General features: G+C 47.1%; 1 protein-coding gene and 1 non-coding gene across 2 annotated transcripts in view; one reads left to right on the top strand and one right to left on the bottom strand.

Moving 5' to 3' along the window:
* The window catches only part of EPB41L1 (erythrocyte membrane protein band 4.1 like 1), a 143070-nt gene extending 140283 nt beyond the window's left edge, over nucleotides 1–2787 (bottom strand). The window contains exon 1 of the mRNA XM_064382363.1: nucleotides 2735–2787. The gene's annotated coding sequence lies outside the window, so the exon portion shown is untranslated. The remainder of the gene's footprint in view (nucleotides 1–2734) is intronic.
* Nucleotides 2788–16316: 13529 nt separating this feature from the next.
* Nucleotides 16317–16439, top strand: LOC135277130 (U4atac minor spliceosomal RNA). Its single transcript, XR_010344729.1, has one exon. It is a non-coding gene; the product is annotated as a U4atac minor spliceosomal RNA (small nuclear RNA).
* The last annotated feature ends 8703 nt before the right edge of the window (nucleotides 16440–25142 follow it).

Raw genomic sequence — 25142 nt, 5'->3', positions numbered from 1 at the left:
GACTAGAGTATATGGGTGGGGAGATCAGTAGTGAGGACCATGGCCAGGATCTCTGGGGACTAGAAGGGTGGATTCCCAAACCTGGGTAAAAACGAGACAAACTCTAGCAATCTGAGCAAGGGAAGGGGCCTGAAAGTTCCAAACTAGCCTGCTAGCTGCTCAGCCAAGGAAATCGAGGCTTATGGAGTGTAGGCTCTTTCATATAAAGAAGCTTAATAAAAAGTGTTGGGTGAAGACATAAACACATAAAGGGGTTGACTAAAGTCAAAAGAAGATCCTGAGCTCACACCTGTAATCCCAGGACTTTGAGAGGCCAAGGCAGGCAGATCCCTTGAGGTCAGGAGTTCGAGACCAGCCTGACCAACATGGTAAAACCCTGTCTCAACTAAAAATACAAAAATTATCTCATGGTAACTTGGTGGCAAAAAAAAAAAAAAAAAAAACAAAAATTAGGCTGGGTGTGGTAGCTCACACCTGTAATCCCAGCACTTTGGGAGGCCAAGGCGGGTGGATCACCTGAGGTCAGGGGTTCAAGACCAGCCTGGCCAACATGATGAAACCCCATTTCTACTAAAAATACAAATATTAGCTGGGCGTGGTGGTGGGTGCCTCTAATCCCAGCTACTCAGGAGGCTGAGGCAGAAGAATTGCTTGAACCCAGGAGACAGAGGTTGCAGTGAGCCAAGATTGTGCCATTGCACACCAGCCTGGGCAACAAGAGAGAAACTCTGTCTCAAAAAAAAAAAAAAAATTAGCTGGGCGTGGTGGCATGTGCATGTAGTCCCAGCTATTGGGGAGGTTGAGGTGGGAGAATCGCTTGAACCCAGGAGACAGAGGCTACAGTAAGCTGAGATCGTGCCAGTGCCTGCACTCCAGTGTGGGTGACAGAACAGGACGAGAGATCCCTGGCCCAGACTCCAGAGCTCATGAACTCCAGGCCAGCTTTCCCCATATCCTGGGAATCTCGGATTCAAGGAGGAGACAGCAAGCTCGGCTTTCCCCAGCCTCTGCTGCCTTTGGCAGGGAAACATTTTTAAGACTTGCAGAAATCTGCTGCTGGCCCCCAATCCTATCACCCATCCACCTTCCTTCCTTTCACACTTGCAGCTCCCTCCCTTTGCACTCCGAATCCTGTGTCCTATATCCTGGCAAGCCAAGCAGCAACGGGAGAGGTGACATTATGGGGAAGAACTGGAACCAAAGGAAGAATTCTTGCACTTGGATATCCTTCTGGCAGATGATTCCTTCGTCCTGCAAGGCTCTACTTCTCTCTACCCTTGTATCACAGTCAAAATCCAATCTACCTACATTTCAGTACCAGTATCTGAAACCTACAAAGCCACAGACTAAATTCCCAAACTTCCTTTTCACTCAGTTTTTCAAAAATAGAGTGGCCCTGGACAGAATGTTTCTATCCTATTCCAGTTGGCAGCAAAATGCCACTTCTCTACAAACCCACATGCACAGACTAATATACAAACAACTACACATACATAAAAACAAATATACCAGAACTTGTAAAAACACATGCACATATACATCAAGAGATGCACTTTCACTGTTCACCATACACCCAAATGTACAAGAAGTACACAGAGGGGACACATGCGCACACACTATAGATCTAGAAATGCCTCACTGCAGCAGTACTCGAAGAAAAGGGGTAACGACATACCCAGAGGCATCTCTTTGAAAGTAGAGGTCTCCTGAGGAGGGATTCCTTGGAGTGAGGAGCTGGCCCTTTAAGAGAGTGGTTCTCCCTCCTAGTCCTTTCAGGGCACCTGAGCTTCTACCCACCTAACTACCCACCCACCCAGAGCGCTGCACGGGTGAGACTGGGCGCACAGGCTAGGTCTGGTGGGGGACTGGGGGAGCCCAACGGGAAAAGGTCCTGGCCACAATAGGAAATGAATCCCTGAACCGGATGGTCACCAGCCTGGAAACTGCTGTTGCTATTACCACCACCCTGCACCCACACCCACATCCACACACGCGCACGAGCGCGCGCGCGCGCACACACACACACACACACACACACACACGCTTCAGGCAGGACACGCCCTCCGCTCCAGCGCAGGTCAGAACGCGGGATCCGCTGTCAGCCCGGTTCCCCACGGCCCCCGGGGTGTGGCCGCCCACCTGCCAGCAGGGAGTCTCCGCCCGACCGGGAAGGGACGCCCCCACCGCCGCCACCCTCTGCCCGAGCCAGGTGCCCAGCTCCCAGCGACGGCAGCGAGGCAGCCGCCTCCACCCCTTCCTCCCGGCAGTGCGAAGACAAAGCCGCGCACACGCACACTGGGGCTACGCAGGGCTACGCGGGCGCACACCCGCCCTCACACGCGCACACACGGGAGTCACACTGGAGCGCACACAGCGACACACACACACACACACACCCGCCACAGGCTCCAGCCACAAGCGAAGCCACGGGCACACGCTCTCGCCCAGAGGTGTATACGCTGCTGCACATTCGGACACACCCTCTCACAGGCACATTCACCGACGGACACACACAGACACGCGCACCCTCACCCAGATGCGCACGCACCGCTCAGCCCTGGCGCGCGAAGACACACAGGAACACACCCTCACACGCGCACACACGGTGCACACACGCACGCGCGCACCCCGAGCGGCCGCTCGCACAGCTCCACAGGCACACGCGCGCTCACACCTAACACACACCCGGAGACGTGAGCCCCACACAAGAACCCGCGCCAGTCCCGACACGCACCAACCGAAGCCCGGGGCTCCCGGAGATGGCCCGCCGGCCTGTCAGTGCCCGAAGATCGGAGATCTAGCCCGCCGCCCTCGGCAGCCACCCCACACGCACACGCGGGACCCGACGCGGCGGGGACCCCGGGACGCGGAGGGGGACGGCGGGCGCGGCTAACCTGGCGGCGGCGGCGCGGCTTCCGGGCGCTGTCTCGAGGTCCTGGCGTCCAGCGGCCGCCCCGGCGGACTCCTAGGCGCGCTCGAGCTGCGCAGAAATGCCCCGCTCGCTCGCGCGCTCGCTCCTGCTCTTCCTCCCACGGCGCTCAGCCCCCTCTTCGCCCGCCCCCCACCCCACACCCCCTCTCCCCGCTCCGCCCCGCCCCGGCCGGCTCCCCCGGAGGAGGCGGCGGCGATCCCGGCCCCTCAAGCAGCCGCGGGCGGGCGAAAGAGCAGGCAGCAGCGGCGAGCAGCCAACGCCAGGGGAGCGCCGGAGCCGCCGGAGCTGGGGCCGCCGCGCCGGTCCCCGGGAAGGGAACAAGGAAGGGGGCTGAGCCCAGCGAACCCTCCCGGCGCTGGGGGCCCGCCGCCGGCTTCCCCACGTGGGCCCGGCGTCTACCTGCCCCGCGGCTGGGCTCAGAGGCCCGGCAAAGAAGAGGAGCAGACCCCACCCGGGGCCCCTGCCTCCTCCTGGGTCCCCGCCAGCGCTGACCTCGGTTTTCCCTGGCTTAGACTTCTCGGCTCTGTGCCCGGTGCCCCGGGCTAACCCCGCGGCCCCGCGCCCAGCTCGCCGACCTCGTCTACCTCCAGCCGAGACCTGGCCCACGCCCACCCGCCTCCACGCTGCACTCCCATTGTTCCCGCGGCCAGGGCTCGCGGAGGATCACCCAGCGCGTTCCAGCCCCTCGCAGGTGGCAACCTCTGGACTCTCTGGGGGCTCTCCAAGGGCCGAGTCCCTGGCTGCAGGTTCCCGACGCCCACCCTCCACAAGCCCAAACACACCCAGAGTAAAGGACTTTTCTAAATTAGGGTTATAACCACCACGGCCCTTATAGCCGCTCCTTTAGGTCCTGCTTGGAGTACACACTGAGGCTAGGAGAGAGGAGGAACCCGTGTTCAGCGAGCCCAAGATAGCATCTAGAAGAAGATGGGGAAGGGATGAAGTGTCTCCCATCTTTAGATAAAGAAAGGAATTCCTGCCCTAGGGCTCCTGGGGCAGGGCCAGGCCCTCCAGAAGTGCCCAGAATAATGAGCCTGGGCCTCCTTTGTTAGATGCTAAAGGCAGAAACAGAAGGAAGAAGCAAAAGTCACTCGCTTGCCAGGGTGGACAGGCAAGTCAGGACATATGCAAAGGCCTACCAAGTAGCTTTCACCTACTTGTCTCACTTAAGTGGCAGCTGGGATTACCCCCATTTTGCAGATGGGAGCCTATCCCAGGCCTCCCCTCCAGGCAGCACAGAGCTAAAGTGAAGCCCAACAATTCTGGTTCTTCACTGTGGTCCACACCTCAGGTATAGGATACTAAGAGCAAATGCAAAGTGAAGCAGCTGAGAACATAAGAAAGCAGGGAGAAGAGGCAGAGTTTGGGCCTCCAAGGACCCACAAAGGAGGGCAAAACTAAGGGAACTGAGGCCCCAAAGAGGAACTGAACATGGCTTGTCCAGGAAGGAAGATTATGATTAACAATAAGAACATGTGCTCGCTTCGGCAGCACATATACTAAAAATTGGAAAGAACTGATAGGCTGAGTGCGGTGGCTCATGCCTGTAATCCCAGCACTTTGGGAGGCTGAGGCAGGCTGATCACCTGAGGTCAGGAGTTCAAAACCAGACTGACCAACATGGAGAAACCCTGTCAGAAACCCTGTCTCTACTAAAAATACAAAAGTAGCCGAGCGTGGTGGCACATGCCTGTAATCCCAGCTACTAGGGAGGCTTAGGCAGGAGAATCGCTTGAACCCAGGAGGCAGAGGTGAGCCGAGATCGCACCATTGCCCTCCAGCCTGGGCTACAAGAGTGAAACTCCATCTCAAAAAAAATAAATAAATAAGAACCAGTAATAACTAACTTGTTTGTTGGAACACTTACTGTGTTATTCCGGTTCTTGTTCAAAGAGTTTTACTTGCATTAACTCATTTAATTCTCACAATAGATCGCTGGGCGCAGTGGCTCACGCCTGTAATCCCAGCACTTTGGGAGGCCGAGGCAGGTGGATCACGAGGTCAAGAGATCGAGACCATCCTGGGCAACATGGTGAAACCCTGTCTCTACTAAAAATACAAAAAATTAGCTGGGCATGGTGGCGCGTGCCTGTAATCCCAGCTACTCAGGAGGCTGAGGCAGGAGAATTGCCTGAACCCAGGAGGCGGAGGTTGCTGTGAGCCGAGATCGCGCCATTGCACTCCAGCCTGGGTAACAAGAGCGAAACTCCGTCTCAAAAAAAAAAAAAAAAAAAAAAATTCTCACAATAACACTAGAGGTTATTCTTATTCCCACGTTATGCACAAAGACATTACATAGCTTCCAAAGTGGCAGAACTAGGATCCAAACTTGGAAAGCTGACTCCCAAGCTTCCATTTTTTTTTTTTCTTTTTGAGACAGACCCTTACTCTGTTGTCAAGGCTGTAGTGCAGTGGCACGATCTCGGCTTACTGCAACTTCCACCTCCTAGGTTCAAGTGATTCTCCTGCCTCAGCCTCCTGAGTAGCTGAAATTACAGGCATGTGCCACCATGTCCAGCTAATTTTTGTATTTTTAGTAGAGATGGGGTTTCACCATGTTGGCCAGGCTGGTCTTGAAGTCCTGGACTCAAGTGATCCGCCCACCTTGGCCTCCCAAAGTGCTGGGATTACATCTGTGAGCCACCTAGCCCAGCTCCAAGCTTCCACTTTTAACAAGCAGAAAACAGACAGAAGCAGCAGCCTTGAAAGGGAGGCAAAGACATTTGAACTACTAGAGCACCCAACTCAGTAGGACTTTTTTATTTTTTTAAGGGATGGGGTCTCGCTATGTTGCTCAGGCTGGAGTGCAGTGGCTATTCACAGGCGCAATCCCACTACTGATCAGCACATGTGTTTAGATCTCCTCTGTTTCCTACCTGGGCCAGTTCACCCCTTCTTAGGCAACCTGGGTGGTCCCCTGCTCCTGGGAGGTCACCATATTGATGCCGAACTTAGTTCAAACACCCGATTGGCAAAGCGCACTACAGCCCAGAACTCCTGGACTCAAGTGATCCTCTAGCCTCAGCCTCCCTAGTAGCTGGGACTACAGGCACGTGCCCAGCAACTTTTTTTTAATTGATGTCTTCTGTCTTCCGTGTAGTTACCTGGTACCCAGCAGAGCACCTAGAATAGAGGCCTAATTTGTTAAATAATGGCATAACTGCCGCCTGGTGCTGGAGAGCAGGGTGCCACACAGAGGGCTCAGTTGCAGGCCTCTCTGCTCTGCTGGGCATTTTTATCAGTCAGTTTTAAATGAAGCTGAGGAAGGTACAAAGCGTTGATCAAATCTACTGTTGTTATTAGGTTGGGAGGGAAAGTGAGCACTCCAGAAACCAACCAGAATCAGTTTTTTTTTTTCTTTTTTTCTTTTTTTTTAAAGATGGGGTTTCACCACGATGGCCAGGCTGGTCTTGAACTCTTGACCTCAGGTGATCCACCCACCTCGGCCTCCCAAAGTGCTAGGATTACAAGCATGAGCCACCACGCCTGGCTCTTTTTCTTTTTTCTTTTTTTTTTTTGAGACAGAGTTTCACTCTTGTTGCCCAGGCTGGAGTGCAATAGCACGATCTTGGCTAACTGCAACCTCCATCTCCTGGGTTCAAGCAATTCTGCCTCGGCCTCCTGAGTAGCTGGGATTACAGGTGCCCACCACTATGCCCAACTAATTTTTTTTAATTTTTAATTTAAAACTCCAAACAAACTCTTTGTGATAATTTTTCATATTTTTAGTAGAGATGAGATTTCACCATGTTGGCCAGGCTGGTCTTGAACTCCTGACCTCAGGTGATCCGCCTGCCTCAGCCTCCCTAAGTGCTGGGATTACAGGCATGAACCACCGCACCCAGCCTCAGAATCAGTTTCTTAAAGCTCTCAGCAGCCTTGGAAGCTGAGCTGGAACTCTCAAGATACAGTGCCTCAGAGTAACTATAAACTCCTGCTCTTATGTTCAAACCACAGCAGTCCCATAGAACTTTCCATGATGATGGAAATGCCCTAAAAAAAAAATTCCCCCAAAAAAAATTTTTTTGGGGGGGTGTATGTGTGTGGGGAAGGGTGTGGGTGTTGGGATGGGGGTGAATTTGAAGTTAAAACTAGAAACAAGATGATGTGGTCTGCTAGCTCTCTGCTTAGACAGGCTATAAGACCAATTGGATTTACATAGAGGCCAGGCCAGAGAGTGGTAATTTATGGCTTGTGTACAGACAAGCATTTATCCAGGTTGCATTATGCAAACTGATTTGTTAAAGCTCCAGGTCACATTCTTACACTAAGAAAATCATTCAGTAAATGAGACAAGTTTAGGAAAAACTAATAAAAGAAACCTGTCTTACAAAAAGAAAAATATATATATATTCCATCAGCTCCAGTGAACAGATATCCAGGAAGACAATTTCAGCTTAATATAAAAAACTCCCTAACAGTCCGAGTTACCCAAGAATGGAACGGACCACCTTGGGAGTGATGAATTCTTTGTCAATATATGTATTCAAGGAAAGATTAGGACTTCACTGGGAAACTGAACTAGGATCCAGGTGACCCCTCAAGTTGAAAAAATGGGCAAGTTATATTGGGAAGGGAAAGACAAGATCAAAGCTGCGCTTCCAGACAATTAATGTGACTACCTGTGTAGAACAAATGGGAGGAGAGGGATCAGAGGCAGGCAGGACCAGTAGGAACCACTGTAGTGGTCCAGAAGATAAGAGAGTAGACTGGGAGGCCATGGGAATGGAAAGCCAACGCAAGTGTGACTTGAAAGGGGCACTGGCATTAGTCTGGGAGTGAGAAGCTGCAGGTTCTAGTCCTGCCTCTGCCATTGACTTATTGTATAGTCTCAGGTAAATCCCAGCCCTTGAATAAATCCTTTCCTTTATTCCAATTTCAGAGTTCCTATCTGTAAAATGCAGAATGATCTGCAATATCCTTCCTAAGAACAGAAGAGAGATAATGAAGGATAATTGGGATAATGTATTAGAAAGCCTTTGTACACTTCAAGGTAACAATATCATCACAACAATTACTATTGTTATTATTATTTCAGAGGCAGCCTCACCAGAACTTGGTGACTGGACTGGTAGGAGAGGATAGGACAGAGTCAAGAGGACTGCATCAGTGGGTAGATGAGCGACAAGGATCTCTGATCTTTCGGGAGGGTCAGCTGACCACTCCCTCTCTCCCCCAAGGTCTGTGAAGACAGTGTTCTGTGCCCTGTCACCTCATAAACTGCTTCCTCATTCCTTCAAGCCACACCCTATACTTGGCTAAAAGAAGCAGACATTCTAAGAAAAGTTAGCCTCTGTACTCCCTCCTTTCAATGTTTATAGATGGGGCCTCGTCTGAGACTTTCCTTAAATAATAATAAGTATGATCATCTCATATAGGAATAGCCAACTTTATTGAGTACTTAGTATATGCTAAGCAACTTACTTACATAGTTTTCTTACCCTGGGAAGTAGCTGTAATGGCTCAGGGAGTTCTGTAACTTTCTCAGTCATGTAGCTTATGAGAAGGATTCCAGTACAAGTCTGTGTGAGTCTAAGGCTGCATTCCTAAAGATTTTTTTTTTTTTTTTTTTGCCAGGTGCGGTGTCTCATACCTGTAATCCCAGCACTTTGGGAGCCCGAGGCAGGCAGATCACAAGGTTAGGAGTTCAAGACCAGCCTGGCCAAAACCCTGTCTCCATTAAAAAAAAAGAAAAAAAAAAAAAAAGGAGAGATGGAGTCTTGCTCCATCACCCTAGCTGGAGTGCAGTAGCACTACCTTGGCTCACTGCAACCTCCACCTCCCAGGTTCAAGTGATTCTCATGCCTCAGCCTCCTGAGTAGCTGGGATTACAGGTGCCCACCACCATGCCTGGCTAATTTTTGTATTTTTAGTAAAGACAGGGTTTCAACATGTTGTCCAGGCTGGTCTTGAACTCTTGACCTCAGGTGATCCACTGGCCTCAGCCTCCCAAAGTTCTGGGATTACAGGAGTGAGTCACCACACCCAGCACCCTAAAGATTTTTACTGTGTCTTTTTGCAGCAACTTAGGGAGGAGGGCAAGATCAGTGTTGTCATCACTTTATAGTAGGGGAAACTGAAGCTCAGAGAAGGTAAATTCAATCACTTGGACAAATTAGTAAAGTCTTCCATGGTGCAGTTTGGTGTCTTGCTGATTGTCAGGGCTTCCTCCTCTGCACCCTCCAGTCCTCCTAGGAGTAATGAGTAGAGACTTGCCCAGACTACATAAGGGAAGGACTTACACTTGTCCTTCTCCTGGGGAAGGGAAAGGTTATAAAAAATCAGCTCATGTAATTATGGAGGCTAAGCCCCAAGATTTGCAGTCAGCAAGCTGGAGACACAGGAGAGCCAATGGTTTAGTTCTAGTCTGAGTCCAAAGGCCTGAGAACAAAGAGAGCCAATGGTCCAAATAAAAGTCCAAAGGCAGATCAGGCACAGTGGTTCATGCCTGTAATCCCAGCACTTTGGGAAGCCAAGGCAGGCAGATCACTTGAGGTCAGGAGTTCGAGACCAATCTGGCCAACATGGTGAAATCCTGCCTCTACTACAAATGCAAAAAAATTAGCTGGGCGTGGTAGTGGGAGTCTGTAATCCCAGCTACTTGGGAGGCTGAGGCAGGAGAATCACTTGAACCCGGGAGGCGGAGGTGGCAGTGAGCTGAGATCCTGCCACTGCATGCCAGCGTGGGTGATTGAGAGAGCCTGTCTCAGAAAAAAAGTCCAAAGGCAGGAGACCAAAGTACCAGCATGAGCACAGTCAGACAGGGAGACAGACTTTTCTTACTCCACGTTTTTGTTCTATTCAGGCCTTCAATAGATTGAATGAGGCCCACTCACTTGGGAAGGGCAATCTGCTTTACTCAGTCTATGGATTGAAAAGTTAATCTCATCTACAAACACCCTCACAGACACACCCAGAATAATGTTTAACCAAGTATCTGGGCATGCCATGACCCAGTCAAGTTGACACATAAAATTAATCATCACATAAATAAAAAATAAAAAAAACTTAATATGGTCAACTACATTAAATATAGAAATTCTGTGCATCAAAAGACTATGTCATAAAGGGAAAAAAGATAAACTACTAATTGGGAGAAAATCTCTGCAACGTTTTGGCTGGCAAAGGATGAGAATTCAAAAATATATAAAGAATTCCTAACAAACTTATATTAGGTAAATGGACAAAGTATGTAAACATAAAGCCACAGAAGAAATACAAATGACCAATAAGCATGAAAAAGCTTCACCTGACTAGTAATGGGCTTGTGGCAATAGCTAACAAAGTAGATATGCAGGCCTTTGACTCAGCAATCCTGCTCCTGAATATAAAACCCAGGGAGATGAACATGTGCAAAAGGAAACCTGTTGAAGATGTTCTCTGAAGCATTGCTTGAAATATTGAAAAATCAGAAACAACCTAAATGTTCACCAATAGGTTAATATACAAAATATAGCATAGTATATAATGAAATACTACCCAACAGTGAAAGGTAGGAATATGGATAATTCATCAGGCACGGTGGCTTATGCCTGTAATCCCAACACTTTGGGAGGCTGAGGCAGGCAGATCACTTGAGGTCAGGTATTCCAGATCAGCCTGGAGAAGATGGTGAAACCCCATCTCTACTAAAAATACAAAAATTAGCTGAGTGTCGTGGCACACGTGCCTGTAATCCCAGCTGCTCGGGAGGCTGAGGCAGAAGAATCACTTGATCCCGGGAGGCAGAGGTTGCAATGAGCCAAGATGGCACCACTGCACTCCAGCCTGGGTGACAGAGCAAGATTCCATCTCAAAAAAAAAAAAAAAAAAAAGAATATGGATAATTCTCAAAAACATAATGTTGGTAGGAAAAAAGAATATTGCAGAGGATGCAACTTATATGATTTATATTAAGCTTAAAAACACACAAAGAGGCCAGGCATGGTGGGCCTGTAATCCCAGCATTTGGGGAGGCTGAGGCAGGCGGATCACCTGAGGTCAGGAGTTTGAGACCAGGCTGGCTAACATGGTGAAACCCTGTTTCTACCAAAAATACAAAAAGTTAGCCACCTGCAATCCCAGCTACTCAAGAGGCTGAGGCAGGAGAATCACTTAAACCCAGAAGACAGAGGTTACAGTGAGCTGAGATCACACCATTGCACTCCAGCTTGTGCAACAAGAATGAAACTCCAGCTCAGAAAAACACACACACACACACACACACACACACACACAGAAATACTATATATTGTTTAGGGATATTCATACCTTTGTTAAAAGTTAAAATGTTTGTTAAAATGTTAAAAGACATGTATTACTGCTATGCTCTGAATGTTTGTATGTCCCCAAGAGTCATACATTGAAATGTAATCCCAAATGTGGTAGTGTTAGAAGATGATGCCTTTAGGAGATGAGTAGGTACCCTCATGAATGGGATTAGTGCGCTATAAAAGAGATCTAAGAGAGCTAGCTGGCTCCTCCCACCATGAGAAGACACTGAAAGGTGCAGTCTATGAGAAAGTGGGCCCTCACCAGACACCACCACCCCATTAATCTTGGCTTTTCCAACCTCCAGAACTGTGAGAAATAAGTTGCTGTTGCTTATAAAATACTCAGTCTAAAGTATTTTGTGATAGCAGCCCAAATAAATGAAGACAATTGCCATGATAAACACTGACTTCAGGGTAGTGGCCACTTCTGGGTAGAGAGGGAGGGGAATGAGATGGGAGAATGGAATTTATAATGGAACGGAATTATAATTGGAAATTGGAATTGTATTTGTAACAGTTTTATTCTTGAATTAGGTAGTATGTACATGGGTGCCTACTATTCAATACTATACTTTTTCTTGAGATACAATTAACATATAAAAGTAATCATTTTAAAGTGTGCAATTTAGTTGGTTTTTAGTATATCCACAAAGTTGTGAAACCATCACCACTCTCTAATTCCAGAACATTTCATCACCCCGAAAAAGAAATCTCATGTCTATTGAAACCGCCTTTGCAAAATTATGACTGAGAGAGTGAAAGGATCTAATTCAATCAACTCCATCTTGCTCTAACCTCCAAGCCATCCTTGTTCATTCCTAAGCATAGATTGAACTAACTTTGGGAGAAATTTAGTTTCTAGTTTCTAGTTTTTGTTTTTGTTTTGATATGGAGTCTCACTCTGTCACCCAGGTTGGAGTGCAGTGGCATGACCTTGGCTCACTGCAACCTCCACCTCCTGGGTTCAAGCAATTCTCCTGCCTCAGCCTCCCAAGTAGCTGAGATTACAGGTGCCCACCACCACACCTGGTTAATTTTTGTATTTTTGGTAGAGAGGGAGTTTCACCATGTTGGCCAGGCTGGTCTCAAACTCCTAACCTCAAGTGATCCACCTCTCTCAGCCTCCCAAAGTGCTGGGATTACAGGTGTGATCCACCTCGCCTAGACATAATTTATAGCTTAAAACAAAGACAATAATAGCCCTTTCCAAAAGCAGACCTCCTTCTTGCCGGGAGACTAGATTGCTTTCATTAGCTATAAGATTAGAGATTATGGTTTAGGAGTGATGCACCTGGAGGCTACAAGATTCTGACCCTCTGTAAACTGCTCCTGAGATCAGTGCTTGAGATATTTTGCAGATCCTGCACTTGATGGATCAGCTGGCACCACCCAGATTGATAAACTGGCTCATCGGATCTTGTGACCCCCCACCTAGGAACTGACTCAGCACAAGAAGACAGCTCTGACTCCCTGTGATTTCATCTCTGACCAATCAGCACTCCTGGCTCACTGGCTTCCCACCACCTGCCAAGTCATCCTTAAAACTCTGCTCCCTGAATGCTCAGAGAGACTGATTTAAGTAATAATAAAACTCTGGTCTCCTGCACAGTCAGCTCTGCGTGAATTACTCTTTCTCTATTGCAATTTCCCTGTGTTGATAAATCAGCTCTGTCCTGGCAGCAGGCAAGGTGAACCCACTGGGCAGTCACACTATTAACCGTCATTCCCCATTCCCCCCTTCCTACTATCCCTTGGCAACCACTAATCTACTTTCTATCTTGATTGATTCATATAAATGAATCATACAATGTGTGTTATTTTGTAATTGATTTCCTTCATTTAGCATAAGGTTTTCAAGGTTCATCCATATTGTAGCATGAATCAGTATGTTATTCATTTTTCTGGCTGAATAATATTCCATCATATGGATATACCACATTTTGTTTATCTATTCATCAGTTGATGGACATTTGGGTTGTTTCTACCTGCTGGCTATCAGAAATAATAACAATATTGCTTCTAACTGAGGAGAAAATTAAAAAATTAAAAGAAAAAAAGAAATAATAACAATATAAACATTTGTGTACAAGTTTTGGTGTAAACTTTTTTTTTTGAGACGAAATCTCATTCCGTTGCCAGGCTGGAGTGCAGTGAGGCGATCTCGGCTCACTGCAACCTCTGCCTCCCGAGTTCAAGTGATTTTCCTGTCTCAGCCTCCCAAGTAGCTGGGATTACAGACAAGCATCACTACTCCAGCTAATTTTTTTTTTATTTTTAGTATAGATGGGGTTTCACCATGTTGGCCAGGCTGGTCTCAAACTCTTGACCTCAGGTGATCCGCCCACCTCGGCCTCTCAAAGTGCTGGGATTACAGGCGTGAGCCACCACACCCACCCACCCCCCTACTTTTTTTTTGAGACAGAGTCTCACTCTGTCACCCATGCTGGAGGGCAGTGGCTCGATCTCTGCTCACTGCAACCTCTGCCTTCCAGGTTCAGGTGATTCTCCTGCCTCAGCCTCCCGAGTAGCTGGGATTACAGGAATGTGCCACCATGCTTTGCTAATTTTTGTATTTTTAGTAGAGACAGGGTTTTGCCATGTTAGCCAGGCTGGTCTGGAACTACTGACCTCAAGTGATCTGCCCACTGTGGTCTCCCAGATTGCCAGATTGCTGGGATTACAGGCAAACATTTGTTTTGTCTCTCTCTCTCTTTTTTTTTTTTTTTTTTTTAAGACAAGAGTCTTTCTCTGTCACCCAGGTTGAAGAGCAGTGGCATGATCTTGGCTCACTGCAGCCTCCACCTCCTGCAAGCAATTCTCCTGCCTCATCCTCCCTCATTGTCTCTCTTTTATTACAGCCATCCTAATGAGTGCGATGTTGTATGCACTATGCTTTTTTACATAACTATTTTTGTAATAATTTAGTGTTTAATAAAGAAAGAGTGCTGTGATGGTATCTAGTTTGGGTTGAAACAGAAGGCCAGCAGGAGGATGCTGTAGATGACCCCATAGAGAGAAGTATCTTAGACGGTTATGGCAGGGGGCATGGAGAAGGAAGGGCTAGGTCCATCTTAGAAGCCAGTGCAAATCTTTTTTTTTTTTTTTGAGATGAAGTCTCACACTCTCATCACACAGGCTGGAGTGCAGTGGCTCCATCTTGGCTCACTACAACCTCCACCTCCCAGGTTCAAGCGATTTTCCTGCCTCAGCCTCCTGAGTAGCTGGCATTACAGGCGCCTGCCACTACGCCTGGCTAAGTTTTGTACTTTTAGTAAAGATGGGGTTTCGCCATTTTGGCCAGGCTAGTCTTGAACTCCTGACTTCGTGATCTGCCAGCCTCGGCCTCCCAAAGTGCTAAGATTATAGGTGTGAGCCACTGTGCCCAGCCCGCCAGTGCAAATCTTAGAGTGGAATGAGTCAGTTCAGAGTATCAGCCCAAAGCAGCTCCAGTGTGAGGCAGGTTTTCTGGGGCCCCCAAATTATCTTCCTCACATGAGAGCCAAACTGCCATTGAGAAATTGTCAGAAATTGACATTGGAGGGAGGGGACTGGTAACTGAGGGGAAATTCTTATTCACTGAGTGATTCTGGAATAATTTTTTTTTTCTGTTTCTGACCTATGTTTCCTAATATGTGAAATGAAAGATTTGAGTTGACACTAAGTTATTTCCCCTGGGACATGGTAGGACCATGTAGTCATGGGTCTATCCCTAAGTAAAAGGAAATTCTGGAATCAAAGACCTACACCGGAGAAATGTTCTAGTTCTTGTTTTGCGAAAGTTAAGTCAAGCTCAAAGATATTAATAAAAAGATATTTCTTTTTGTTGTTGTTGAGATGGAGTTTCGCTCTGTCACCCAGGCTGGAGTGCAATGGCACCATCTCCGCTCACTGCAACCTCCACCTCCTGGATTTAAGCGATTCTCCTGCCTCAGCCTCCCGAGTGGCAGAGATTACAGGCACCTGCCACCATGCCCAGCTAAGTTTTTAAATATTTTTAGTAGAGACAGGGTTTCATCATGTTGGTGAACATGGTGAGAACATTTCCAGGGGAAAATCATTTTCCTTCTGGCTTATCTGCTGAGAGCTACTTCTACTCAATAAAACTTTGCAATCATCCTCCAAGCCCACATGATCCGATTCTTCCAGGTACACCAAGGCTAGAAACCCCAGGATACAGAAATCCCGCTGTCCTTGTCATAAGGAAGGGGGTTTAATTGACCTGGTTAACACAAGCTGCCTACAGACGGCAACCTAAAAGAGCTCCCTGCAACACACGCCCACTGGGGCTTCAGCTGTAAACATTCACACCTAGACACTGTGGTAGGGTCAGAGCCCCACAGCCTGCCCATCTGTATGCTCCCCTAGAGGTCTGTGCAGCAGGGCACTGAAGAAGCGAGCCACACCCCCATTGCACGCCCTGTGAGAGGGACAAGGGAACCTTTCCTGTTTCACCGTCTCCACAAAAAAATTTTTTTAATTGGCCAGATGCGGTGGTGTGTGCCTATAGTCCTAGCTGCTCAGGAGGCTGAGGTGGGAGGATCACTTGAGCCTGGGAGGTTGAGGCTGCAGTGAGCTATGATCCTGCCATTGTACTCCATCTTGGGAGACAGAGCAAGACTCTGTCTCAACAACAACAATAACAACAAATATAGATATATAATATGATTCTGCTCATACTCATATGAAGTATCTAGAATAGGTAAATTCATAGAGACAAAAATAAATAGAGGTTACCAGAGGCCAAGGGAAGAGGAAAATGGGAGAGGTCAAGAGACCAAGACCATCCTGGCCAACATGGTAAAACCCCATCTCTATTAAAAATAGAAAAATTAGGCCAGGCACAGTGGCTCACGCCTGTAATCCCAGCACTTTGGGAGGCCGAGGCAGTTGGATCACAAGGTCAGGAGACTAAGACCATCCTGACCAACATGGTGAAACCCTGTCTCTACTAAAATACAAAAAAATTAGCTGGGTGTGGTGGCGCATGCCTGTAGTCCCAGCTACTCGGGAAGCTGAGGCAAGAGAATTGCTTGAATCCGAGAGGCAGAGGTTGCAGTGAGCCAAGATCGCACCACTGCACTCCAGCTCTGGTGACAGAGCAAGACTTCGTCTCAAAAAAAAAAAAAAAATTAACCATCCTTTTCTTGAGGTTGCACTACTGTCCAATGAGCGCATAGTGAGGGCAGTGCTGCTAACGCCTAAACAACACACTCGCATCAACTAGAGCTTTGCTTTACCTTGGTGCTTATAAAAAAACTTTTTTTTAATACAAAAATTAGCTGGGCATAGTGGCGTGTGCCTGTAGTCCGGAGGCTGAGGCAGCAGAATCCCTTATACCCAGGAGGTGGAGGTTGCAGTGAGCCAAGATCACACCACTGCACTCCAGCCTGGTGACTAAGCGAGACTCCATTTCAAAAAATATATATATTAAAATGGCAAATTTTACATTATGTATATTTTATCCAATAAAAAGACTAAAGTTAAAGAAGTAGGAGCTCCTGCCAACTGGGTAATAAAAATTAAGCAGAAGCTGGGCACAGTGGCTCACGCCTGTAATACCAGCATTTTGGGAGGTCAAGACAAGAGTATCATTTGAGCTCAGGAGTTGGAGACCTGCCTGGGCAGCATAATAAGACACCGCCCCCCCATCTCTATAATTATAGAAATTTTTAAAAAGTTAAAAAATTAAGCAGAGTAAAAACAAAAACACAAACACAATAACTAACAGTTGTATTCATTTCTTAGCTTATCTAAGAATAATTGGGAGCAAATTCCTTCAGATATTCCAGGACTGCAGGATTTATTTAGGATTCACCTATACTGTGTTGCTCATAATCTTCCCACATATTCATGATCACTTTGAGTATGGTACACTAATTGACTTCACTTTTAGCAGAGCAAAGAGCAAATGACAGGCAAATGTTCTTGGGGGGAAAAAATGGAGGAACCAAAATACCCTTTTCTGAACAGGTACAGAACTCACAGAGGATTTATGTAGCTAAGCACAGAAGGAAGAGCTCAGTTCTCTGCTTCTAGTTGAGAATAGAATCAGCAGATATTGTGACAGAAGAGAATTAGATTAGTTAAGAGAAAACCTTCCTCGGAGTCCTTTCACCACTGTAGATGAGAGGATTGGACTAGGAATATCTAACACCTCTCTACCTCTAACAGTACAGGACTCTATTTCTTTTTTCTTTTTTTTTTTAATTTAATATATCACACCAGTCCATTAAGGACTCTATTCCTTAAAAAATGAATGTAAATTCACATTGTCGAGTGCCTGTGGCTTGTGTGGCACTGTGCCAAGTGCTTTTTTTTAAGCTTTAGCTTACTCTACTCTCATGAGTCCAGGAAATTAGTATTACAACCCCCATTTTATATACAAGGAAATAGGCTCAGATAACTTACATAACTTATTCAAAATACCAGAGCTAGGAAGAAGCACAACTCAGGACCGAGACCAGGGATTCCTGATTCAAAGTCTTAGGCTCCCTCTTAGGCTATGCTACAGAGTCTTCCTTTGTGGAGATATTTGGGATGAGGAGAGAGTTGACTCTAGGCTACGGCCTGGGCCACCTCCTGCTCAAAAGCAGGATGCCTTGGAGCTGCTTCTTCCATCATTATGTCAGAGCCAGGGAGAGGGTGCTGCTGATACTGACACTCCCCAAAAATTGAGCTGGAAACTCTGCCCATCCATCTTCAAAGCTCTTTGCAGGTGCTTACCTGTGCTTGTAAATCACAGGACTATTCATTTCTCAGGTGAAAAGGTTGCAGCCCTAACAGAAGAAAAGAGACTTGACCAGAAAAGGACAGTGTCTCTTGACAGAGGTGTGACCTTTCATCTTTTTGAGTCCTCTGACCTAGAATAGGAAGAACAACAATAAAAAAAGAAAACAAAAACTAAGTTTCAGTGGAAAACACATTGATGTGGGTGAAGGATCTTGTGCTTAGGTTTTGCCAGAGGACATGCCAGAACAATTTCCTATCAGTCCTGGTCTTCTGGCCTCTGGTCCATTCCATACAAACTCCACAACTAGGTATTTGAGGCTTCCATGGTACACCTCTCTCTTTTTCTTTTCTTCCTTTTTTTTTTTTAAAGGTATGTGCCACCACGCCTGGCTAATTTTTTATTTTTAGTAGAGATGGGGGGGTGGGTCTTACTATGTCGGCCAGGCTGGTCTCGAACTCCTGACCTCAGGTGATCCACCCACCTTGGCCTCCCAAAGTGCTGGGATCACAGGCGTGAGCCACCACACCCAACCATACCTGGCTAGTATTCTATTTTTCGTAGAGACAGGTTCTCACTATGTTGCCCAGGCTGGTTTCAAACTCCTGGGGTCAAGCAACTCTCCCACCTCAGCTTCCCAAAATGCTGGAATTACAGGCGTGAGCCACCACACCTGGCCTGTAGCTCTATTTTTAACTGCTATCAGTCTTTTTTTTTTTTTTTTTGAGACGGAGTTTCGCTCTTGTTACCCAGGCTAGAGTGCAATGGCGCGATCTCGGCTCACCACAACCTCCGCTTCCTGGGTTCAGGCAATTCTGCCTCAGCCTCCTGAGTAGCTGGGATTACAGACACGAGCCACCATGCCAAGATAATTTTTTGTATTTTTAGTAGAGACGGGGTTTCACCATGTTGACCAGGATGGTTTCGATCTCTTGACCTCGTGATCCACCCACCTCAGCCTCCCAAAGTGCTGGGATTACAGGCGTGAGCACCGCGCCCGGCCTGCTATCAGTCTTGAACAGCTCCTAATTCTTCTCACTGTTCCCTATACATGCCTCACCTTGTTCCACTATAGCGGATTGGGGCGGACATGACAGTTTTAATTTCCCTTCTTCCAGTAATAATCCCTCCCTTTTCTTTGGAGAACTCTTTGCCCTTCACTCAGAAGACAGACAGAACCCAATATCCTCCAACAGAATGTTATCTTTCAGACCACAAGGATTAATTCATGTGGCCAAGATTGCCCCATTGTAATCTTCTTTGGGACTTTTCTACTAAAGGTAGCAGGGAAGGCTGTCTCACTCTCCACTGATCTCCCTTATCTGGGCCTCTCTCTGGGTGCCTAGCACTTTTTACCTTTTAATATGATTATTCTTTTTTTTTTTTTTCGAGAGGGAGTCACTCTGTTGCCAGGCTGGAGTGCAGTGGCGTGATCTCGGCTCACTGCAATCTCCGCCTCCCAGGTTCAAGCAATTCCCCTGCCCCAGCCTCCTGAGTAGCTGGGACTACAGGCGTGCGCCACCACAACCAGCTAATTTTTGTATTTTTAGTAGAGATGGGGTTTCACCACGTTGGCCAGGGTGGTCTCAATCTCTTGACCTAGTGATCCGCCCACCTTGTCCTCCCAAAGTGCTGGGATTACAGGCATGAGCCACTGTGCCTGTCCTTAATATGATTATTCTTATATTCTCTGTGAGAATGTCTCAACTATTGATTTCTCCAAATGCTAAAAAATAATTTTTTTTTTGAGATGGAGTCTCACTCTGTTGCTGAGACTGGAGTGCAATGGCATGATCTCAGCTCACTGCAATCTCTGCCTCCCGGGTTCTAGAGATTCTCCTGCCTCAGCCTCCCTGGTAGCTGGGATTACAGATGTGTGTCACCAGACCTGGCTAATTTTTGTAATTTTAGTAGAGACGGGGTTTTGCCATATTGGCCAGGCTGGTCTTGAACTCCTGACCTCTGGTGATCCACCCACCTTGGCCTCCCAGAGTGCTGGGATTACAGGCATAAGCCAGTGTACCCAGACTAAATGCTCAATTTAACAAGCACTTACTTTCTGTCTTATGTGCAGACGTTGTGCTATATTCTAGGGATACAAGTTGGACAAGACATAGTACCTTGTTGAATGGATGGAGGAATAAAAATGCTCCTCTGGATTTCACCCAGAAATTTGCCTGGTACCCACTCCAAAAAAAATAAAATAAAATAACTTATCACAGGGGATTTGAGCAGAAGAAAATAAGAAATATAAAGTTCAAAGTCATTAACCTGGCATTCAAGAACTTCTATAATCTGATTCTAACTTTGTCTACCTCCCACACTCTTAGCTCTAGCCAAACTAAACTGTTTGTTGTCCTAGAAAACGCTATGTCTCCACTTGCGTGTTTGTTTGCCCAGGCTCTGGTCTTCTCCTACGATTTCTCTTCCTGTTTTTCTCTCCCATTTCTACTATTTCATTCCACCCTTTCTCTTTCTTTCTTCTTTTTAATTTGATCCTCCCACTTCAGCCTCCCGAGTAGCTGGGACTATAGGAGTGCACCACTATGTCCCACTAATTTTTGTATTTTTTGTAGAGATGAGGTTTTGCCATGTTGCCCAGGCTGGTCTTGAACTCCTGGCCTCAAGTGATCCTCCCAAAGTGCTGAGATTACAGGAATAACCACTGCACTCAACCTCTTTCCTTCACTTTCACCTCCTCTCCTCCCCTTTTCCTTCCTTTTCTCCCTCCCAGAGCTTTCTTTCAATACTTCCCCCTAATTTTCCTCTCCTTTATTTCCTGACCTCCTTCCCTCTCCACCAGACTTGCCAGTGCCCTCCATGCTTGTGCACAGTCTCCTCCCTTTGAGGGCAAAAGATAGGTAAGATAAGACAATTGTAAGTAAAACAGCTTTTAGATCTCATCACAAGAAGCCCTCAGAGTGGGTGGAAAAAAGAGGGGGAGAAACAGAAGGGGAAGAGATCTTAGTGGCAGAGAAGCTGCCTGGGGACTGCGGGTGAATCTATGGAAGGCATCCTGCCAGTTATTTACCTCCAACCCACCCTGCCCCCAGACCAGTAAGTGTCCTTCCACCTATACCACAATCTTTTTTTTTTTTTTTTTTGAGACAGAGTCTCACTCTTGCTGCCCAGGCTGGAGTAATGGAATGAAATGGTGCCATCTTGGCTCACTGCAACCTCTGCCTTCCAGGTTCGAGCAATTCTCCTGCCTCAGCCTCCCAAGTAGCTGGGATTACAGGCATTCGCCACCACACCCGGCTAATTTTGTATTTTTAGTAGAGATGGGGTTTCTCCATGTTGGTCAGGCTGGTCTCCAACTCCCAACCTCAGGTGATCCACCCACCTTGGCCTCCCAAAATGCTGGGTTTATAGGCATGAGCCACTGCGCCCGGCCTACACCACACTCTTAAACCTCTTTCCTCTTGTCCCTATTCCTCTCCCTTTACTGAACTCCTACTCCACCAGGTTTGGGATTATGTCTAAGGATTCCCAATCTCCTCCTAGTGAGTATAGGGGCTAGTGAAGTAGGGACAGAAGGGACAAACCACATTAGTTCTGGCCTAAATCTTAGGGGCATAATGGGTGGTGGCACGGGATGGTAAAATGTTAGTCTTGCCTGTATGGGCCAGTCTCCTCTTTGGAAAGCCCCATTATAAGCAGTCTGTATTGAGTTAGGGGATGCTGTTTCAGCTGGCCATCCTGCCAGGACCCCTCCTCACCCTTCCAGCGTAGCTAGCTGCCTAGAGACCCTATCGTACCCCAGCAGCCACAGACTTAAAGCAGAGGCCACCCAGGCACAGGATGGTCCGTGGCTGCCGGAGGTTGCTGGAGGCAGGGGGGAGGAAAGGGTTTCCAGCAGCTCTGCTTTCAGTCTGCTCTTCCACTCCACAAAGGGCCACTGTCTGAGCACAGAGGGACCCTGGAGGGAGGCCTCCCAAGGTGCTCGGCAACAGGGCCGGGTTTCATCACACTGGGCCTCCAGGCCAAGTAAACATCAGAGTAGAAACAGGCCCAGCAGTTTCTGCAGACCAGCTCCTGGCTCCGGGCAGGCTCAGTGGCATCCTCACCCAGGGCTTTCCTGAGACAATAAGGAGGGCTAAGGTCATTGGCCCAATTTCATAGCTGCAGGAAAAATAATAAAGAATGGGCTTTATCCAAGTTCATTTCCCATTGCTCGAGGAGCAGACAAACATCCTATATCCCTCTTAAGGGGCAGGAGTTTTTTACAATAACTTTTTTTTTTTTTTTTGAGATGGAGTCTGGCTCTGTCGCCCAGCCTGGAGTGCAGTGGCATGATCTCAGCTTACTGCAACCCCTGCCTCCCGGGTTCAAACAATACTCCTGCCTTAGCCTCCCAAGTAGCTGGGACTATAGGCGCACATCACCACACCCAGCTAATTTTTGTATTTTATTTTTTTAGTAGAGATGGGGTTTTGCCATGTTGGCCAACCTGGTGTCAAACTCCTGACCTCAAGTGATCTGCCAGCCTTGGCCTCCAAAAGTGCTGGGATTACGGGTGGAGCCACTGCACCTGGCCACAAGAACTTTTTAAATTAGTTCAGAGGGAGAGAGGCCTGTGAACTGAAGTAATTAAGGAAGACTTCCCGGAGGAAGTATGATTTAAGCTTAGCTTCCATGTTTGGATAGAATCTCCACGATAAATGGACAGGAAAGAGAAAGGCATTTCAGGCAGACAGCATAGCACTGACAAGGTATAGCATCTGGAAAGCAGGAGCATTTGGAGTCAATAAAGAGCTCTGGCTAAGGTAGAGGATTCACATTGAAAAGGGTAGCAAATAAGGCTGGAAAATTTGGTTGAGAGTTAAACACAGCTAGTCTTTTGTTTTGTTTTGTTTTTTTGAGGCAGAGTCTCACTCTGTCACCCAGGCTGGAGGGCAGTGGCACCATCTGGGCTCACTGCAACCTTTGCCTCCCAGATTCAAGTGATTTTTGTGCCTCAGCCTTCCAAGTAACTGGGATTATAGATGTGCACCACTACATGGGGCTAATTTTTGTATTTTTAGTAGAGACGGGTTTTACCATGTTGGCCAGGCTGGTCTCAAACTCCTGACCTCAAGTGATCTGCCCACCTTGGACTCACAAAGTGTTAGGATTACAGGCGTGAGCCACTGTGCCTGGTCTATACCACAGCTAGTCTTAATAGCCAGGTTGAGGAGTCACAGGCAGAGCAGTAATGGGATAAAAGCAGAATTTTAGAAAACTTAGGATGGTGTGAAAAAGGCCCTAGATTGAACCCTCTGGATAACCTTGGACTGGTTACGACATCTTTTGGGGACTTAGTTTCTTCATCATTAAAATAAAACAGTTGCAGTAGAAAATCTAAAGCCCCTTTACATTTCTAAAATGCAAAGATTCTCCAATGGGGAAACATGGACCATACAGAATGAAGAAGGGAGACCAAGAGGCTGGGAGGACAGTCTGGAGGCTATGGCCAACCTCTAGATATCTCTGGGCTGCATTTCTGCAGTGAATTGTCTGCCCAGAACTGCAAAAAGGCTATTACCACCACCGCTACCACTGTTAGGCACTGTGCTAAGTACTGCCCCTTTTTTAAAAAATTTCATTTTTGTGAATAGAAAATGCATGCACACACTGCAAAATCTAAAAGTAATAAGAGGATGTAGATACAGTAAAAATGTTTCCTTCTTCTCCTATTTCCGGCCACCCATTTCTTCTTCCACTGTTAACAGTTGAGTATCCTTTCAGATGTACATGAGCCTATATCTGTATAAAGATTTTATGAAATTTTTTTCTTTCTTTTTTTTTTTTTTTTTTACAGAAATGAGTGCATTGGCTAGGCATGGTGGCTCACGCCTGTAATCCTGGCACTTTGGGAGGCAGACCACCTGAGGTCAGGAGTTCAAGACCCAATCTGACCAATGTGGCAAAACCCTATCTCTACTAAAAATACAAAAATTAGCTGGGTGTGGTGGTGTGTGCCTATAATCCCAGCTACTCAAGAGGCTGAGACAGGAGAACTGCTTGAACCCAGGAGGTAGAGGTTGCAGTGAGCTGAGACTGAGCCGTTGCTCTCCAGCTTGGGCGACAGAATGAAACCCTGTCTCTACTAAAAATACAAAAATTAGACAGGTGTCATGATGCATGCCTGTAATCCCAGCTACTTGGGAGGCTGAGGCAGGAGAATTGCCTGAGCCCGGGAGGAAGAGGTTGTGGTGAGCTGAGATCACGCCACTGCACTCCATCCCAGGTGATAGAGTGAGACTGTATCTCAAAAATAAATAAATAAGAGCATGTTTCTTTTCTATTATAAACAACACATTAATGAATATCCTTTACATTTGTCATTCAGCATATGCAGAAATATGTCCATGGGTCTGGGTGTGGTGGGTGGCTTATGCCTGTAATCTCAGCACTTTGGGAGGCCGAGGTGGGTGGATCACCTGAGGTCAGGGATTCGAGAATAGCCTGGCCAACGTGGTGAAACCCCTGTCTCTACTAAAAATGCAAAATTAGCTGGGCGTGGTGGTGGGCACCCGCAATTCCAGCTACTAGGGAGGCTGAGGCAGGAGAATCACTTGAACCCAGGAGGCAGAGGTTGTGGTGAGCCGAGACCATGCCATTGCACTCCAGCCTGGGCGAAAAGAGTGAAACTCTGTCTCAACAACAACAAAAAGAAATGTGTCCACAGGATATGTTCCCAGAATTGGAATTGTGCGCTTTTCTTTTTGAGATGGTGCTTTTTTTTTTTTTTTTTTTTTTTTTTGAGATGGAGTCTGGCTCTATCGCCCAGACTGGAGTGCAGTGGCACCATCTCAGCTCACTGCAACCTCTGACTCCTAGGTTCAAGCAATTCTCCTGCCTTGGCCTCCCAAGTAGCTGGGACTACAGGTGCCTACCACCACACCCAGCTAATTTTTGTATTTGTAGTAGAGATGGGGTTTCACCATGTTGACCAGTGTGGTCTTGAACTCCTGACCTCAGATGATCCACCTGCTCGGCCTCCCAAAATGCTGGGATTACAGGCATGAGCCACCGTGCCCAGCCATGCTGATGTTTTTATATATTTTAATATGTACAACAATAATTTAAGGTAATCATAATTATACCAAGCATGCAAATGAGAAAAGGCACAGAAAGATTCAATAACTTAGTCAAAGTCACATAGCCCTTATGTAGTAGCACTGAGAATCTGATATAGACAGTGTGACACTAGAGCCAATACAATCATTCCACCAATGTTTCTCAGACT

The sequence above is a fragment of the Aotus nancymaae genome, unplaced genomic scaffold (genome assembly GCF_030222135.1).
Source record: "Aotus nancymaae isolate 86718 unplaced genomic scaffold, 86718_ANA_hifiasm-v0.15.2.pri h1tg000029l, whole genome shotgun sequence".
NCBI lineage: Eukaryota > Metazoa > Chordata > Mammalia > Primates > Aotidae > Aotus > Aotus nancymaae.
The sequence above is the reverse complement of the archived record's forward strand: the minus strand, read 5'-3'. Positions and strand labels throughout refer to the sequence as shown.